Genomic DNA, 19,070 nt, shown 5'->3' with positions numbered 1-19,070 from the left:
CTGTTCTAGGGAATCTAATGCCCTCTTCTGGCATCTGTGTGCATCGAAAATGAACATGGTGTATAGGCATACATGCAAGCAAAAGTACTAAAATAATTTATGTGCAGAAAATAACTCAATTGAAACAATGATTACAGGGGAATAGTTTATGTGTGCATTTTTTTGATTTATTGTTATCAGGGATGGCGCATGCACGTGCCACAGCACACACATGGATGCAAAGGCAGCTCCCAAGAGTCAGTTCTCTCCTGTCACTGTGCATTCTGGGATTGGGTGGCAAGCACTTTTATCCATAGAGCTATCTTCTCAGCCTTGATGTATAAAATTAATCACCTCACAAAGGTTCCAAAAACATAAAACCTGAAAAAATACAAGATAGCTATTAAAAATACTTATTATTATTAAAGGATAAAAATTAATTATAGACTGCCTTTCCAGGGGAACTGTATGCTAGAATAACTGCAACTGGCCCATCTGAGGAACGAAGAATGCCAGTTACAGAGCACCAAAGGAATGATGAAAGTCGAGCATTTCATTTTGTAAAACCCAATGGAATTATTAATTTGAATATTAACTGAGTAGCAGAGAATACCCTAGTAACACAAGGATCTGGAGAGATGGCTCAGCTGTTAAGAGCACTGGCTGCTCTTCCAGAGGTCCTGAGTTCAATTCCCAGCAACCACATGGTGGCTCACAACCATCTGTAATGGGATCTGATGCCCTCTTCTGGCCTGCAGGTGTACATGCAGATAGAGCATACAAACATACATTAAATAAATAAATAAATAAATAAATAAATAAATAAATAAATAAAAAAAAAGTGACAGAAGACTAGACTAATGTTATAGAAATCCCTTCCTGATCCATAATGTTGCCAGGTACAAAAAAACAACTCCCCAAATATACTGACTGAAATCAGTACTCGCCTCTTGGTGTCTGCAGGAGCTGAGGGGTTTTTGATAGCACAGCCCCACCCCTGGCAGTTGAAATTATCCAGGGTGTGTCTACCTATCTGGGACCTGAGCTGGAGTTACTGGGGGGCCTCTATAAGGCGTCTCACACTGAGTCGGCTAGCCTGAGCTCTGTGTGGCAGTCTTGGGGTTTGAATATCAAGGTGAAAGAGCCCAGTGAACAAGCATTTTCCAAGGTCTCTTTGCTCCGTGCTTACAAGTTAATGGAAGCCTTCACGGCTGAGCCCAGATTTTTTTTTTTTTTAAACTTGGCAAAGAATTTTATTAACCCTTTCCAAACTTTATTCCCAGGCTTCTTCAGCTTAATTTGCTGCAAAGAATGAACTAGATATAAGCAAAAACTGAAAAGAGCTGCGCAGTGTCTGGGGGGCTTGGGCTTCAGATCCATGATAAACAAAAAAAAATTAAAAAGCAGTCGTAAAATAGCAACTCCTGTAACTTCTGCAAGTGTCACCTTCTTCAGAAGTTGCCTTAGGTCAGATGGCCTCGCTCTTAGAGGCCTCATCAAAATTCTCCACCAGATCTGGAGATCTCCTCCTCCTCCTCTCCAGGAGCAAGTGGTGCTTTTCATCCACAGACTGTTTGGGCAGAGCTTCAGCCCGGCTCCTTAAACAAGTCAGACTGTCTGCACCAAGCAAGATTTAGGATGCTGGGTAGCATTGTTGTCTGCTGCTTCAGCTCAGCGTGGCCTATAATGGTGAGGGTGTCTGCTGCCAGGGATGCCTAAACTTTAGGGTTGTTAAAGTGGGTCACTGTTCCTTGGTTTGTAAACATGCTCACCTCTTCAATACCAGAGGTATTGTTTACCCCTAACTTCTTTAAGGAGAACGGCAGTTTTTTATCGTCTGCTGTGGCTGTTCTGTGAACCCTCTTCTTTCTATGAGCAGTTCCTTTCCCACCAGTGTGCACTTGTGCCTGCAGTTTCATGAGTTTTTCCTGGTTCATGATCGTTTCTTTCATCTTGTCAGAGTGGAAATGGAGGCTCTCGGGGAGCAAAGGTTCATGCTCAGAGGGTCTCGGGCAGACCTCCTGAGATAAGGCACACACACCTTCAGGGATGCAAGATGGCTGCTCGCTGAGCCTAGATTTAAGGCATGGAGAAATAGTTTCAATCTATAGCTACCACATCGGACAGGCTTTCTACAGTAAATATCCCATATTTGCACTCTCCAAACGACAACCACTAGTTGTGTGTATTTGGTGAGCACTTGGGATGTGTTGACTGTAACTGGGGGACTGAATTTTCCACTGGAGTTGATTTCACCTTAAAGTAAAGAAACCACATGTTGCTAGCATTTTCCATGTTGTACAGTGCAGTTGATGATGTTTCTCATTAACCCATCAGTCCTTCCGCTGCAACTTGTGGTTTGCTGGAGATTGCGGTGACCAGCAATCAGCTGCAGGCCACGCCAAGGAAACAGCAAATGGAGAGAGTGAGATATTGTTCAGCAAAAGTGAAGCAGGACCTCAGCATTTACTTTCTCCTGATACACCCGGAAAGAGGCAAACGCTAATGACTGACTGTCCTGCTTATTTGTGTATTGTTAACCTGATTTAAAACCAATTCCAGGGCCTGGGAAAGCGGCGTAGGGGGGAGTTTGCTGCATAAGCACGAGAACTGGAGTTTAGCTCCTAGCACTCACATTAAAACAAAGTTGGGTATAGCAATGGGGAGGAAGAGATGGGAGGGTGCGAGGACTCCCTCTTCAGACTGTCTAAGCAGTGGCTCTCAACCTTCCTAATGCTGAGACTCTTGAATACAGTTCCCCATGCTGGGGCAAACCCCAACCATAAAACCATTTTCATTGCTACTGTATAACTGTAATTTTACTACTGCTATGAATCATGATGTAAATATCTGATATGCAGGATATCTGATATATGACCCCTGTAAAAGGGGGGTTCGACTCCCAAAAGATTGAGGCCCACAGGTTGAGAACCACTGGTCCAGACAATTGGTGAGCTTCAGTTTCAGTAAAAGACCCTGTCTGGAAAAAAACATGGGTAGCTTGTGAGGAGCAACACATAACTTAGAACCCTGGCCTCACATGTACACATATACCTACATGCACATACCCACATGAACAGGTCCATACTTACACACATGCACATGTGCACATATACCTACATGCACATACCCACATGAACAGGTCCACACCTACACACATGCACACATGTGCACATATACCTACATGCACATACCCACATGAACAGGTCCATACCTACTCACACACACACACACACACACACACACACACACACACACACAGAGTGAAGGAAAAAGGTGAATATCATTGATGGAAAAAGACAAGCCATAGAACAGCACGGAGAGCATATCTCATGTTAGTCAAAAAGCAGTCAAACACCACATGTATGTATAAACAGTCAAACACATGTATGTTACACACAGACACAGAGATCAAGACACAGATATGCTGAGGCGTGAAAGAGTGATTCTGGGAGACAGAAGGGGATTCTGGATCCTTTACTATTCCTTCAGCGTAAATGTGCTGTCTCCTTGTGCTTAACAACAACGAAAAGAAATACAGACTAAGTGACTTTGAAGGGCCAGGAATAAGCCATCATTTTACAGCGCGCACACACGTGTGTGTGTGTGTGTGTGTGTGTGTGTGTGTGTGTGTGTGTGTAGACTAGAGGAGACTGTAAGGCTCAACTCTGCTGGCAAGCCTTCCTAATATCTAGGATCTGGTGAATGGATCACTTCCTGTTAACACCACTGACGCTCCAGCCTCTGGTTTGGTCTAATCAATTAGCATTTCCCATTGGGACTGCATGCTCTCATTGTCCTAGCATGAATCATTCATGTGTGACTCAGTTTCCCTCGGCAATCATGGCCCCCAGGGAGCAAATGTCTTGTACAAGATGAAGTGAATGAATTGGTGCCAGCATTGCCAGGTGTCAGACAGCAGTACGTCACAGACAAGGTGTTCCATCTATAATTAATGACAACAGTTTAAAATTTTACCTGAAATGGATAAGACAGCACTTTCTTTGAACACCCTCCCCCCGGTGATGTGGGCATATTTTAAAATAGGTGTGATATTAAATATACATCAAACTCTTCTTATAGGAAAATGTAATTGCCGGGTAGAAAACATTATATTTATAGGTGCTTCATGGTTACATTTTACAGCAGTTATTCACTCCAGGCGCGTGCAATGTAGAAGTTTCATGAACATGTCTGTTGCAGAAAAAAATTTAAAAACTATCAAGCAAAAGTGGTAGATTGTGATGCCAATTATTTTACAGACGTGTGCATAATTGCCACATTGGCAGAGTCATAATAAAAATCTCGATTGCTGTTAGTTTTCTTTGGAATTACACAACTATCATTTAAAATAAACATGTATGATCATTTCTACATTGTGAGCCCATTTGGGGAACTCAATCTTCCCTGCAGTCAACTGAAAAATTAAATACTGAGGCAGAAACTTCCATCATCCCCCAACCTCAGTAGATCATTTGCCCGAAAACAAATGGATATATTTCTCTCAGGGATCCATCATCGAGAAAGGAGAATTTGAAAACCCTAAGAATCTAGCAGACATCAGTTGTTCAAGTGTTAAGTTCTAGCAAATAAAATGAGGTGAAAGTGGGGCTGGCTGGAGAGATGGTGTGGCGCTTAAGAACACTTACTACTCTTGTGAAAGACTGGAGTTCAGCTTCCAGCATCCAAATGGAGCAGTTTATGATTTCCTGTAAGTATCTTCTAGGAGATCTGACGTCATCTTCTGTCCTCCCCAGGTACCTGCATACCTGTACCAGACACTCACTCATACATACATAAATACAAATAAAACTTTAAAACTTAAGGGAAATCAAAATCTCTACCCATTTGATTACTCTCTGTCTCCTTGAAACTGCTTATTTTGAAGTATGATCACTATCCCACTGTCCCAAAAGCATTGTTGTCTCTGTGTTACTTCTGTTGGTGCTGTGTGTGTTCCCTCCTTATAATTGAGGGTAAACATAAGCATTAACAAGTTCACAAAATCACCATATTCCCCAAGGACTGCATTGCTATGTCACCAGTCTGGGAAGACTCTCGTTTGCTGTGGTTAAGTCACACATGATACACAACTTGACTCCTTAGTGGGGGGGGGGCAAAGAACAGGCACAGCCATCTATGCATTGATTTCTAATATTGCTCCGAGAAGGAGCCAGCTACATTCTTTCAATATGGTCACTTACCGAATGTTTCATGTCACAGGACAGGAAACACAAAGCCCTCAGAGTTGGATAGTGTAAGTCACTTGTGTGCATTCTCTATCTACTGTGTGGCAAGGTTATACTCAGGGGTATGTTGGTGAACACCGCAGGTGCGTGTGCAATGTATAGGATGCTAGAGACAACAAGTAAAAAGGAATTGCTCGCTAAGACCTGTGACTGTGGTTACAACTCGGTATTACGGTGCTTGGCTAGCATCCTCCAGGAAGGATGCCTTTGACTCGGAGATTTCAAAATGAAATGAAATGAAATATCAAACAAACGAACAAACAAAATGTCAGGAGCTAGAGAGATAGCTCAGTGCTTCAGAGCACTTACTGCTCTTGTAGAGAACCCAGGTTTTCTAGCATTCTCTGGCAGCTCCCGGCTACATGTAACTCCAGATCAGGGGATCCAATGCCCTCTCCTGGCCTCTGTTGACATCTTCACTCACACGCACAAACCCACACACAAACACATACATGTATACATAGTCAAAAATACATCTCTTTAAATGAATAAGCAAAATAAAGAACTTTAAAATGTTGTACTTTAAGAACTGAGCACAGGACTGGAGAGATGGCTCAGCGGTTAAGAGCACTGACTGCTCTTCCAGAGATCCTGACTTCAATTCCCAGCAACCACATGGTGGCTTACAACCACCTATAATGGGATCAGATGTCTGAAGACAGGTACAGTGTACACATATACATAAAAATAAATAACTATATCTTAAAAAACAAAAAAAGAAGAACTGAGCTCAGTGGCCCGCACCTGTAATCCCAGCATTCATGAGGTGGAGGGTCAGGAGTTCCTGGACCATCCTTGACTGTATTAGAGGCCACCCTGAGCTACAGAAGGCCCTGACTGAAAAACAGAAACCAACTGTGGGAAGTGGTATGCCATGCACATAGCAGGGGACAAACTTGCTTATGAGGGATAGGTGTGTAAGGAAATGAGGTAGAAGGGCGAGGGGCCATCAGGAAGTGAATGAAGAGTCTGTAAAGGACCGGAAGTGAACTCTTGTTACATGCATGTAACCACAATTAATGAGGAAAGAAAGCATGCGTTTGAATGAGAATGAGGTGAGGGGTGCCAGAGAGCTTGGCCGGAGGAAAGAGAGGAGGGGGAAATGATGTAGTTATTTTATAATTTCAAGAAATGAAAGAGATATTTTTTAAAAAAAGGTTAGAGGCCAGGTGTGCAGGCTCATGCCTTTTAATCCCAGCCCTTAGGAATCAGAGGCAGGCAGATCTCTAGGAGTTTGAGGCCAGCCTGGATTACAGAGTAAGTTCCAGGTCAGCCAAGACACATAAATGAGACCTTGTCTCAGAAAACTGAAACGAAATAAATAAGGAGAGAGGCGAGGATGTCGCTGATCACGGGAGGGAAAGCCTAGGGTGGTGGCAAGGACCCTGTGAAGGATTGACTGGCATTCAGAGGAACTCAGCTTTGCTCCCCTTTCCCAAAAGTTTCCAAAGCAGCTGTGCCGAAATGTGGGAGTGATTTACACCTTCGAGGAGGTGGTGGGAAAACTGCACATGTGACCTCTGAGAAAGATGGGGTTTGTGTAACTTTTTTTTGTTATTCCTTGCCGTTGTAACACCATCACTGCAGGAAGACCTTTAGCAACTGACTTCACCCGGCTTGTTTCTAAATCCCTACTTTGTGCTGTATGGCATTCATTTGAGGAGGTGGTACTTTCCGTCCTCCTTGGAGAGCTTCACTAATCCAGTAAGAAAAATGTTCTGGAGCCAACAAGATGACTAGCAAGTAAAAAGAACTGAGTTCAATCCCTGAACTCACATGGTTATTATCAAAGAATAAACTCTTGAAAGTTGTACCCCACCTTTCACATGTGCACCACGGCATGAGCATGAGTGCACGAGGGGTCACCACACATACTCTCAAAAATATAATTTTAAAAATTAAATGAAGTACAAAAACAATGTGTCACTGACATACTTTGTATTTATCATTTATCAGTCCATTTCCATCCCAAATATTACAGATATTACGTTACTCTTGGCCTAGTAAATATTAGTCAGGAAATGGATTCGGTGCTGATTTTTCTGGAAATTGGCCTGAGGAGGTGACTCATCTGCTCACAGTCTTGCTGCAGCTGATGATGGGTCTAGGGCAGCCACACAGAGTTCATTGCTCCCGCATTTCCCTGGCTTGAATTGAATTAGGAATGAAGCTAATTGGATAGCTTTGCTGGGCAGTTGGGCATTCTTCGGTGGAGGAAGACTTGTTTGGAAGTGAAGGGCGTGTTTCCAGGAAATCAGGTCCTCTTTCCTGGGAGCTGTGTGTTAACATAGTTGAGTGGCTTAATTGGAATGATTTGCCTTCTCTTGTGGTTCACATTTTAGCTGTGAAAAGGGGAACAAGAGGAAGGACGCACCAGTTGTCAGATTCCACAGTTAGAGTGACGCAAACAGTCCCCAGGCAATTTGATCTAATGGGATTGTTTTCTTTAATTTTCTTTTCTTTTTTTCCCTTCATCCCTCTCCCCCCTCCTGCCTCTGTCTGTCTTCGTTTCTCTGTTTCTGTGTCTGTGTGTTTCTGTGTCTGTATCTGTCTCTATTTCTGTGTCTCTGTTTCTGTGTCTGTGTCTATATCTGTGTCTGTCTCTGTTTCTGTGTCTGTCTGTCTCTGTCTCTCTGTGCACGTGTGCATGTGTGTGTCTTCATGAGGAGATGAGCATGCACACAGGTGCATATGATACATGTACTCACATGTGTGGGTCCTAGATGTTAATATCCAATGTCATCTTCAGTTGATTTCCAGGTGGTTTTTTGAGATGTGGTGTCTAACTAGCCTGGCTTTACCTGCTGCCTAGACAGGTTGGCCAGTAAGTGCTAGAGATCAGTTTGTGCCCGCCTTGCCATCCCTGGCATATAGGCATGTGCTACCACATCTTGCCCTTTTCATTGGTCATCTGAACTCAGTCCTCATGCTTGCACAGCAAATGACTTTGAGACTGAGGCATCTCCCCACCCCTGAACTCTTTCTAACTAGACTTTGGCCTTGGACTTGGTCAAAGTGGTTTAAGGATAATGCTCAGACCACCCTTGCTATCAGAAATCCCACATCCTCACTGATGGTTTCTGTTTGCCAGTGAGAACATGGTGGGACCTGTTTAGCCCTTTGGTCTCTATTGCTTCCATTATACACTGGCCCCCACTGTAGGAACCCCCTTTATCCACATAGTGTTTAGAACCAAGCTCACTTCTGTGTCTTTTATGCTTCATCCTCTCCAGCTCTGGTTTGCTTCATAGAGCACATAACTGAGCCTTATAGAGGTCAGGGTGCACATTAGCAGATCTTCTCTGTACAGAACTCTACCTACCCGAGTCTCATCACTGTTTCCTAGCATTCGGCATAATGTCACTTAACCCATTTGCTGACTGCCACATCCCTCCAACCCCCACTTGACTCACACAGTAAGAGACAGTGAGGTTCAGGCACATTTGAATTTGAATTCTTTTTTTTTTCTTCCTGTTTTTGTTTTTGTTTTTGTTTTGAGACAGGGTTTCTCTGTGTAGCCCTGGCTATTCTGAAACTCACTCTGTAGACCAGGCTGACCTCAAACTCAAGAGATCTGCTTGCCTCTGCCTCCTGAGTGCTCTTAATTCATCAGATATGTATTTGAATTTTTTCCCTTTACAGCTGTCAGATCACAAGCAAAGAACTTTTATTCTCTCGGTATGGTTTTCCAACTACAACACGGGGGTAATAAAAGTCCCTCCACAAAGCCTGTGACAAAGACTAAAGAAGTCCAAGCAAGTAAAGTTCTGGGTGTATAGTTGGTGCTAAGTGTCAACTGTCACCATCATAAAAGACCATATAAGCCACTGTCTGAAATGAGTAGGTAAGCAACCAACGGTGGACATTGTTCTGTGGACAGTCTCCAAGCCCTGTCCTCATTTCAGGCGGTTTCTTTTTGAGTATATAAGAGTAAATTATAAAGGAGAACAACAGCCTGAAGATTTTCCTTGAAACCAGACCTTGTAGTTGTGTGGCTTCTATATGTAAATCTCTGTTGGTCAGTTTCCCATTACTATGGCAAAATGCCTGGAGCTGAGGGCTTACAAAGAAAAGAGGTTTGCTTAGCAGTTTCAGAGGCTGAAAGTCTAAGAGCAGGTGATCAAATTTGCTTTGATGTTGTTGATATTGATGGTGAAAGACGAGAGAGAGAGAGAGAGAGAGAGAGAGAGAGAGAGAGAGAGAGAGAGAGAGAGAGCAAGAGCTCCACAGGGAGACAGAAAGCCAGATACCAGAGAGGGTTCCATCCTGTTCTTTTACAGCCCTCTTGTAAGAACTAACCCATGAGAACTAGTTTATTCCCTTGAGGATTGGGCCCCCATGGCTACTCCCACTAGGTCCCACCTTAAAAGTTTCTACCCCTTTCAACATCACCAACCTGGCGACCAAAGTTCCAGCATATGAACTTTCAGAGGGACAGGCCAGTGCCAAACCATGACACAATCTAGCTTTGAAAGGAAAGCAAGGAAACTGGAGAGAAAAATGATTCCATTCTCCTTACCTTGCTGAGATGGTAATCACAGTTGACTCACGGCACCCACAGAGATGCTCCGCATGAGTTACAGCCCATTTAGAGTCAAATAAGAACCCACACTGAAGTGTTAATGGTGTGAGTGTGACTGAGTGTTCTCCCAGACACAGAGCGTCTTTTCGGCTGCGAGGCCAGGTTGTTTTATTCCCAGAGGCTTTCATTCAGAAAAGAGTGGCTCATTAATTATCCTCTTGACTGCAGAATAAATGATATTGCGTTTCATTTTCACATCAGATGAGTCAACCAAAAAGGGTCTTGTTGATGAAAACCATGGATCACAATTTCTTCTGCTGCTTCTTCGCCGTGAGGAAAAGGTCACTCCCCCGAGGAAGCATGCTACTCCTCCCAGTAGTGATCATCTCATTTGTGAATTCTGCGGGCTGTGGTGCTGAGCTGGGAAATATCCAGATGTCATTTCACCAGGCAGGGCATCTTTACCCTGCTGAGATGGCAGCATGCACGGGCAGTTATTCATAGGCATCCTATCAGGTAAAGGTTTAGAGAAAGTAATTAGTTTGGGGTTTATTTTTCCCTCCCATGGATATTTACCACCAGAAACACATTTTAAAATAAAAAGGATATGGAGGGAGCTGGGAGACGGCTCAGGGGATAAAGTGGAGACATGGGTGTAGATCGTAGCTCTCATATAAAAATTTCTAAGCTATATGTGGTGCTGTGGCACATCCCTGTAACTCCAGTGCTGGGATGTGAGACAGGAGGATTCTGGGGGCTTGTGGTCAGTCAACATCACCAAATTGGTGTACTTCAGGCTCAGTGAAAGACTCCAAAAATATAAGGTGGAAAGTGATTGAGACATCACCTGATGTCTTCCTCTGGCTTACACACACACACACACACACACACACACACACACACACACACGCACGCACACACGCACACATGTGCGCTCTTCACTCCCAACACAGTGTATACAGAATCTACCCTATTGTCAGGTACCAGAGGTTTGTAACTAGTCTCTGGGGACAAAGTTTCAAATGCAGTTAAGTCACAGTGCAAATTAAACAGCCTGGAGTCTTTTCTCTTCTAACCTTTCAGACTCTGCAAAGCTGATTCATTGGGGTTATTTTTAAGAGTCTAGCTAATTAGCAGGATGGTCTGAACAAATGGGGCAAAAAACAGGAGGGTGGGGATGCCCACCCTCTGCCATCTTTGGAAGGGCATCAGCTTGGCCACTCCCAGCCCTGGCTCTCGGTGCAGAAGTGACGCACAGACCTGTGTGGAGGGTGACTGTTTGACTACACTTTTTCTTTCTCCTTGTGATGCTCCTGCCTGCTTGTGTCATCACTGAGGGCTTTTAAAGGTCTTTTCTGAATGGAACCAGCACGCTTCTCTCCTCCCTTTAACAAAAGCCATATCTTTTGCTGGCTGGCTTTCTTTCTTCCCCTTTCAATAGAACCCACTCAACATTAGCAGCAAAGGGAACATAATTTATTTAGAGAAACACACCTTGAAATGAATTACCCCCCAAATCCCATATACTTATAAAACAGAAGCATTTAAAGTAATTCAATCTAACAAAGCAAAGTGAACCAATCAAAAGGACTAGCCGAACAATAGCACTCACATAGCTGCCTCAGGAGAGAGGACCCCCACTTCTCAATGGTTTTCGACTATGGGATGAAATTCTGGGTCCAGCTAAAGATTCCATTATAATATTGGGTAATTTTTCAGTGGGTAATAGATTGGAGAATATTTGTGCATTTGATGAAGGAACAGTTTGTATTAGTTTTGTTATCATTCTCTATGTGTGCAAATATGTGCACACATGTGCACATGTGTGTATGTGTGGAGGTCAGAGAACAACCTTGAACATCATCCTCAGGAACACTATCACCTACTTTGAGGCAGGGTCTCATCATTCTGGAACTCACACATTAGACTAGACTAGCTGACCATCCAACTACCGGTATCCTCCTGCCTCTGCTTCCCTGGTGCTAGGATGACAAGCATGCCACACCGTGCCTGACATCTTTACATGTGTTCCAGGGAATCAAACTCAGGTCTTCATCCTTGCAAGGCAAAAACTTTACCACAGACCACCCCACACACACACCTTCACCCCTTTCGTTTTGCAAATGAAGACCCAAGATGTCAATTGATTTTGAATTTCATATCAACAATGAATATTATTTTAGTATAAGTATGTCTCAAATACTCTCTGAAATACAGTTACACAGATGGTCCATCCTAACTTGAAATTAACAGAAGTTGAGAATTATTTACTAGTAATATGCTCTGATCTCAAACCCTCCCACTGTAGTCTAGCCTACTTTGAATGTACACAAAGTTCTCAATGTTAGTACACAGTTGGACAAGATTATCTAACACAAGGCTGATTTTATAATAAAGTGTTGAATCTCACCTGCACACACTGATGTGCATTTTGTAGCTACCGTGGGATACCAGAGCACAAGACACAATATCCAAAAGCAACTAACACCACATGGTACACTGTGGGGTCCCTGTTATTTTGTTTCCTTTCAAAATCTTAAAACTATCTGGCAACAGTGGCTCATAGCCACTCCCCAGCATTGCTCTCAACAGTACCCAACCAGGTCTGGAGAGATGGCTCAGCAGTTACCAGCACTGACTGCTCTTCCAGAGTTGTTCAATTCCCAGCAACCACATGGTGGCTCACAACCATCTGTAATAGGATCTGATGCCCTCTTCTGGTGTGTCTGAAGAGAGTAACAGTGTACTCACATATGTAAAATAAATAAATAAATCTAAAAAAAAAAAACAGTAAAAGATAAGAAACAGACAGTCTAGATGATACACAACATTGCAAAGTTTTATATATATTGAACCATTGCAAGTTAGAGAATGTTCATGCTAAAAAACGATTGTTACCAACCCAGACTTCAATTTTAGCCTCAATTTTGTTTGGTAGACCTACTTCTGGTCTTTGGCCTAGTCAGCTGGTGCTTTTGCATCCTTGGGGAGAAGCCCTGAATCTCCTTTCATCTGGAGGCTTGTAGAGAAAAAAATGGGAGAAACAGGGAAAAGCATAGGTGTTCCAGGAATATGGACAGACTATGGCCGATACAAGGCAAAGACCAGAAGTGGGTCAGGCAGGGTCATGAATCCTGTCCACCATTGGGCAGAGAGAATATCATGAGGATAGAACTACTTCCTCATGTCAAGACTCAATCTGGATCAGTGTCCAACCCAGATTTGTGTGGAAGAAGCCAGCTGTGTATGTGAGGACTTCTTACAGCAGTAAGCTCCATGGTCAACCACTTGTTCAGATCAGTGTGGTGGTTTGAACATGCTTAGACCACAGGAAGTGGCACTATTAGGAGGTGTGGCCTTGAGATAGGTAAATGTGGTCTGTTTTATTAAAATATTTTTCAGTCTTTGTTTGTTTGTTGTCTAGACATCATTTAAATTCTCTATGAGCTTTGTGATAAGAAGGTCTGAACGCCCATGTAGATTTCGTATATGTAGCTTCTGTTCATTTTTCATGCCAGTCATATCTAATTCCTTGCTGACAAAATCATAGCTGCTTACTTGGGTGGGAAAATTCGCTTCTAATTTGAACAAGTGGTTGCAAATTGAGTTTCTAATGCTATTTCTAAAATGCTATTTCAAAGATAAATTATCAAATGTTGTAGGAAAAATGTTTCAGGTCAATTATCTGTTTATTCCGTTTGCCAAACTTCAGTCGGGTCTCCTAAACATGATTGTGCAGACAAGAGGATTTCGATAATTCTTCCTGAGGTCGATTGTCCAACAGAGAACAAAGCGACCTCAGGACAGAGCATCTGCATGAAAATTCCAGAGGGTGAGGCAAAAATTACCAAAAAAAAAAAAAAAAAAAAAAAGACATGAACAGGAAAATTATGTCATTTTCTTGTCAAATATACATGTTACTTTGTGCATACATGTGAGTGTGTGTGCATGTGTGGCGGTCATTGGTCAAATTCTGGGGTCATTCTTCAGGAGCTACCCACCTGTTTTGTGACCTAGTGTTCTGTTCTGCCCTAGTTTGCTTCTCTGTGGCTGTGATAATGCACAGTGACCAAAAGCCATGTGTGTGTGTGTGTGTGTGTGTGTGTGTGTGTGTGTGTGTGTGATTATTTCATCTTAAGGTTTACAGTCCATTCTGAAGGGAACTCAAGGCAGGAACCTGAAGGCAGGAATTGAAACAGAAGCCATGAGGAACAATGCTTACTGGACTGTTCCCCATGGCTTTCCTCTTTGCTTTCTTAAAACAGCCCAGTTCTACCTGCCCAGTTCTACCATGGTACCACCCACAGCCATCTGGGCCCTCTCACATCAACCATTAATCAAAAAAAAAAAAAAATGCCCCCACAGACTTGCCTAAAGGAGGTTTATGTCAAGCTGACACAAAGTAACCAGCACAGACTCACTGATTTAGGCTAACGGGTCTGCCAGGGAGTTTCTGCCTCCCTAGCAGTGGTATTAAGGGCATGTGCCACCTTGTCTTGCTTTTGATGAGTTCTGGGTACCGAACTCAGGTTCTCCCGCTTTCATGACAATCTGATTCAGCCGTCTGCCCAGTCCCCAACCATGTAAAACTTCTCATGTGTATTACACTAAAGAAATCGGGCAGCTATATCGTCTCATTTCAAGACCATCTCAAACGCTCTTTAATTTCTAAAAACAAAATGGAGTTTTAATGTTGCAAACAAACCAAGTAGGGATACAAAGCATAATAATATCCAATGGACAGTCCCGTGTGTTCCTCCTCTATCTCCTAGGAGCCCCGAATGTCAGATGTTTACGGATGAAGAACTGAGATGCAGACATGATAAATAAACCACCAGAGAGCATAATAGTGAGGGTGGAGCTGAGTGTTGAATCTGCTCTAGGGAACCAAGATGCACACACTTCCCTACTGTTAGCTGCAGGGTTCCTGGACCAAGATGATCTGGTAACAGAAATTATGCAAGACACAAAAACATCATCCTTTCAAAACTGAAGTAGTAGCAAAATAAGGTAATATAAAAACACATGCATGCTAACTAAAGTGAAGTGAGAACAAGACACAGTCTAGGTGGCTTGATCTCTTATTAGAGTGGGAAATTACTTCAATGCACTTTAATGCTGAGTGCCCTAGCAGCCAAAAAAAAAAAAAAAAAAAAAAAAAAAAAAAAAAAAGTGTTGGTACATTGTACACGCGGCCACATATGACTTTTAAAGTAGTAGATACAGAGTAAGGACATGTCATGTCTTGTTCCTGATTTTAGTGGAACTGCTTTGAGTTTATATCCATTTAATTTGATGTTGGTTATAGACATAAATTGCCTTTATTCTGCTTAGGTATGTCTTTTGTATCCCTAATCTATCAAAGATTTTTCATGATTTTGTCAATGTTATTTATATGATGGATTATATTAACCAATTTCCATATGCTGAACTACCTCTATATCTCTGGGATGAAACCTACTTTATCTTGGTGAATGGTCATTTTGATGTGTTCATGGATTTCGTTTGCAAGTATTTTCTTGAGTATTTTAGCATCTGTATTCCTAAGGGAAATTGGTCAGTAATTCTATTTCTTTGTTCAAACTTTGTGTGGTTTGAGTCACTGGGGCCTCATGAAATGAATTTGGTACTTTTTATTTTTTTCTGTTTCTGTTCTTTAGGATAATTTGAAGAATGTTAACTCTTCTTGAAAGTCTGGTATAATTATGCATTAAAATTGTCTGGCCCTGGGATTTTTTTGGAGGGTGTGGGGTGGAAGATTTTAATAACTACTATTTTTAGTGGTTCTATGTCTATTTAAGTTGTTTACCTAAACTTTATTTAATATTGGCAAGGGGTATCTATTGAGAAAATCAGTCATTTCTTTTAGTTTTTCCAATTTTATTGAATACAGGTTATTTTTTTTAATTTTTTTTATTATTATTTTCTTTATTTACATTTCAAATGCTATCCCGAAAGTTTCCTATACCCTCCCCCCACCTCTGCTCCCCTACCCACCCACTCCCACTACTTGGCCCAGGCCTTGCCTTGTGCTGGGTCATATAAAGTTTGCAAGACCAAGGGGCCNAAAAAAAAAAAAAAAAACAAAACAGCCCTAGCAGCCAAATAAAAAAAAAAAACCAGCAATTTGAATTATATATTTCTTTCTGTACTGAAAAACAAATGCCCTAACCACAGGTGTTGGGAAGGAAGGCAGAAATAAGCCCATCTGTATAAAGATCTTTGTTCCATTGTTTGATGGAAGTATTTGCAACTTAGATCCTTTGTTTAAAGAGGAGATAGGTCAACAATGAATATGACTTAATGTTGATTTTGTAGAAATATTGTTGGTTTCGTGGACATTAATTCAAATTGAGCCTGAACTGCATTTGGGTCCATAAATTATCATTCCAAAAGCTATATCTTTTGATAGGTAGAAGTTTGACAGGCATTGAGAGATTAATAGTCCTTTGCAATTCATTCAGGATGTTTTGGCAAAAGGTTAAGTGACAGCAACATCTAGCTGGTGCCACTTGGTAATCTTGTACAGGTGTCATTAAACTTTCCCTATGAAGGACCATGGGGGAAAAATTTTAAGCTCTCTGAGCCATGGGATCTCAATACCTCAACTCTGCTGTTGCATGAAGGCCACCGTAAACGATACCTAAAAGTCTATAGCTGTGTGCCAATAAAACATTATTGAAAAGTAATTGTTAAAGGGCCAAATCTGGATTACTAGAATTTTTTTTGCTGTTACTTTGATATATATATATATATTTGAATATATATATATATAAATATATATATAAATATATATATATTTGAATATATATATATATATATATATTCAAATACACACACAGACACACACACATATATATATGATCAAATATTTGTATATATAAGCTCTAGAATGATAATGCCTTCACCTAGATGTCCAAATGATCCTGATATCACAGGTCTTCCAAGGAGGATTTACTCAAAATGAATGCACAGTCTCCCTATTGCTAAAGTTTCATTATTTTTCACAAGTGTGTGTATGTATTTTATGCATGCATGCATGCATATTTTCTTGTGCATAGGTGTGTTTGTGTGTGTGTGCCCAAGACTGACATTGGATGTCTTCCTCAATTGCTCTGTACCTTAAATATTGAGGCAAGGTCTCTCATTGAACTTGTGGCATAGGTAGCCAACTTGTTCTGGGAATGCCTTCCTCGCCCTTCCACTGCTTGGGCCACAGGCACGCCATCACGTCCACTCGGCATCCTATGGGTGTCAGGAACCAGACCTTCAGCATGCACAGCCCTGGAACCGTCTACTCGTCCCCATTATGTCTCATCAGGAAGCAAGGACGGCAAGAAGCAGGGTTTGTGTCGTGAGGATATGGGGCAACTGCACACACATGACTAGGCTGAAGGTTTCCAGTCAGAGGCACCAAGGGATGTGGAAACCCAGTGGATATTGAGCCTCACACACCCGGGGGAAGAGTGCCATTTCCTAATTCTTTCCGTCAAAGGAGGTGCCTTTTTCTAATTTATCCACTGGGAGGGACGTCTTTTTCTCATTCCTACAAGGGTGTGGCCTGTGCTCAGAGAGGCCCAGGGAAAACCTAAGAACCTGACTCATACCCGCCCCATTTTTTTTTTTTTTTTTGTGGGCTGCAGCTCAGAAAGCAATGTGTGCATAGATCTTTAATAAAAATTAATTGGAAGCCATTCGGTTTGGTGTGGCCTTTTAGGGAGAGAACGATTTAGGCCTGAGAATTATTAAGGATCTCTGCTAGCAATTGCCTGTTGCAAGCAGGGTACATAGGAACGTGCTTACCCTTTAGCTGTGGTTTCCGTAAACTGTCATAGGCATTTTGAAATCCCAGTCCTCTGAAACATCTAGGGAAATGTTATGCTTTCAATAAGGGGCCAGGACTCCCGAGGGCGTCAAATGCTGATGTTGGCTGGCCATTCTTTCTTTTGGATGAGATTTACCGTTGTACTGACTCAGTATGCAAAAAATGTACTAAACAGTGTTCACTCTCCATATGATATCAATGAAACCTAGGTTTCAATTTGTTTAAAAATATCAAACTTTTTTGTTTTCTTTCTGGAGTTAGGGCTTTTATTGTTTTTCAAAAGTCATCATTGAAATTTAATTAAATTTATTAAATTTAAATAAATAGAGAACAAACTGAAGTCCATCAAGGATGATGGTAACCCCAGTTAGGGGTAGAAAACAGATCTTTGTACATTTTCTTCTAGTAGTTTTCTCGTGTTATAATTGTATTTAAGTCTTTAATCTGGTTGGACTGCGCTTTAGACTATAGGTAACTATTTGATTTTTCCCTTTCGAGCGATTCACTAGCATTCCTCCTGTGTGGCCTGTTAGCGTGTTTAATAGTATGGAGAAAATATTGCATGGGCACCTCTCCTCAAAGGGCTCAGATTACTAAAGAGATACGGATATAAACATGAAAGTTTTTTTGCCCCTTTACCACAGATATTTATAATGGAAACTGACATTTCTTAAAGCCTAATTGCATGATGAGATTATTTGATGCATGGGCTGCCCCTGTGGTCTGATAGCCTTGTGTTGACTTGCAGCAAGACACCAGCAGTCAGACCCATTGTCTTTGTTGATTCAAAAGTCAGCTTAGGCAATGTGGGTTAGACTCACATGTGGCCTGATCACTCTGTACCCCCAGAACCTGTTGTTGATAGTGGGACACTAGGAGAATGATTGGAAAGGGAGCAGGTGGACCTGCTCTAGAGGGACCACTGAAAGGCTGTAAGTTCTACAAGGGGGTAGTTGCTCTCTAGCCACTTCTTCATGGCTGCTGCTCCTTGGCCCTGCATGAAGGGCTTTGCTCTACAATGGCTTCCTGCCACTGTAAGCTGGCACACCCACCACCCAGAAGCAAGAGAGCTGGTGAGTAGACCTGACCCTCAAAGCTGTGAGCCAAGACAGACCTTTCCTCCTTACAAGCTGCTTATCTCAGATAAACAGGGATCACCGACCCATCCAGCTAGTCACCATAATGACTGCAATGTCCTTCAAGCTCATACGCAGGTTGAAGATTTTGCCCTGTGGGAGCTGGTCTCATTATTTATTTGTGTGCACATGTGTGTATACATGCTCATTTGTGTGAATGTGCAAGTACACGTACATGTACGTACATGCATGTGGAGCCCAGAGGTCAAAGTCAGGGGTCTTTCTCAGCCTCTCTCCACTTTACTCTTTGAGACAGTGTCCTCCTGGAAACTGGAGCTCACCAGTTTCTCTAGGGTAGCTAGTCAGTTAGCCCCAGAGGTTCTCCTATTCTGATCCCCCACCTCAGTTCTGGGATTGTA

General features: G+C 42.2%; 1 pseudogene; it reads right to left on the bottom strand.

Annotated features, from left to right (window-relative positions):
* Positions 1-1,447: 1,447 nt before the first annotated feature.
* Positions 1,448-1,931, bottom strand: LOC110317195 (annotated as a pseudogene).
* Between the last annotated feature and the right edge of the window lie 17,139 nt (positions 1,932-19,070).

This window comes from Mus pahari, chromosome 2 (assembly GCF_900095145.1).
Source record: "Mus pahari chromosome 2, PAHARI_EIJ_v1.1, whole genome shotgun sequence".
Lineage (NCBI taxonomy): Eukaryota > Metazoa > Chordata > Mammalia > Rodentia > Muridae > Mus > Mus pahari.
Note: the sequence above shows the minus strand (reverse complement) of the source record. Positions and strands in the feature narration are given on the sequence as shown.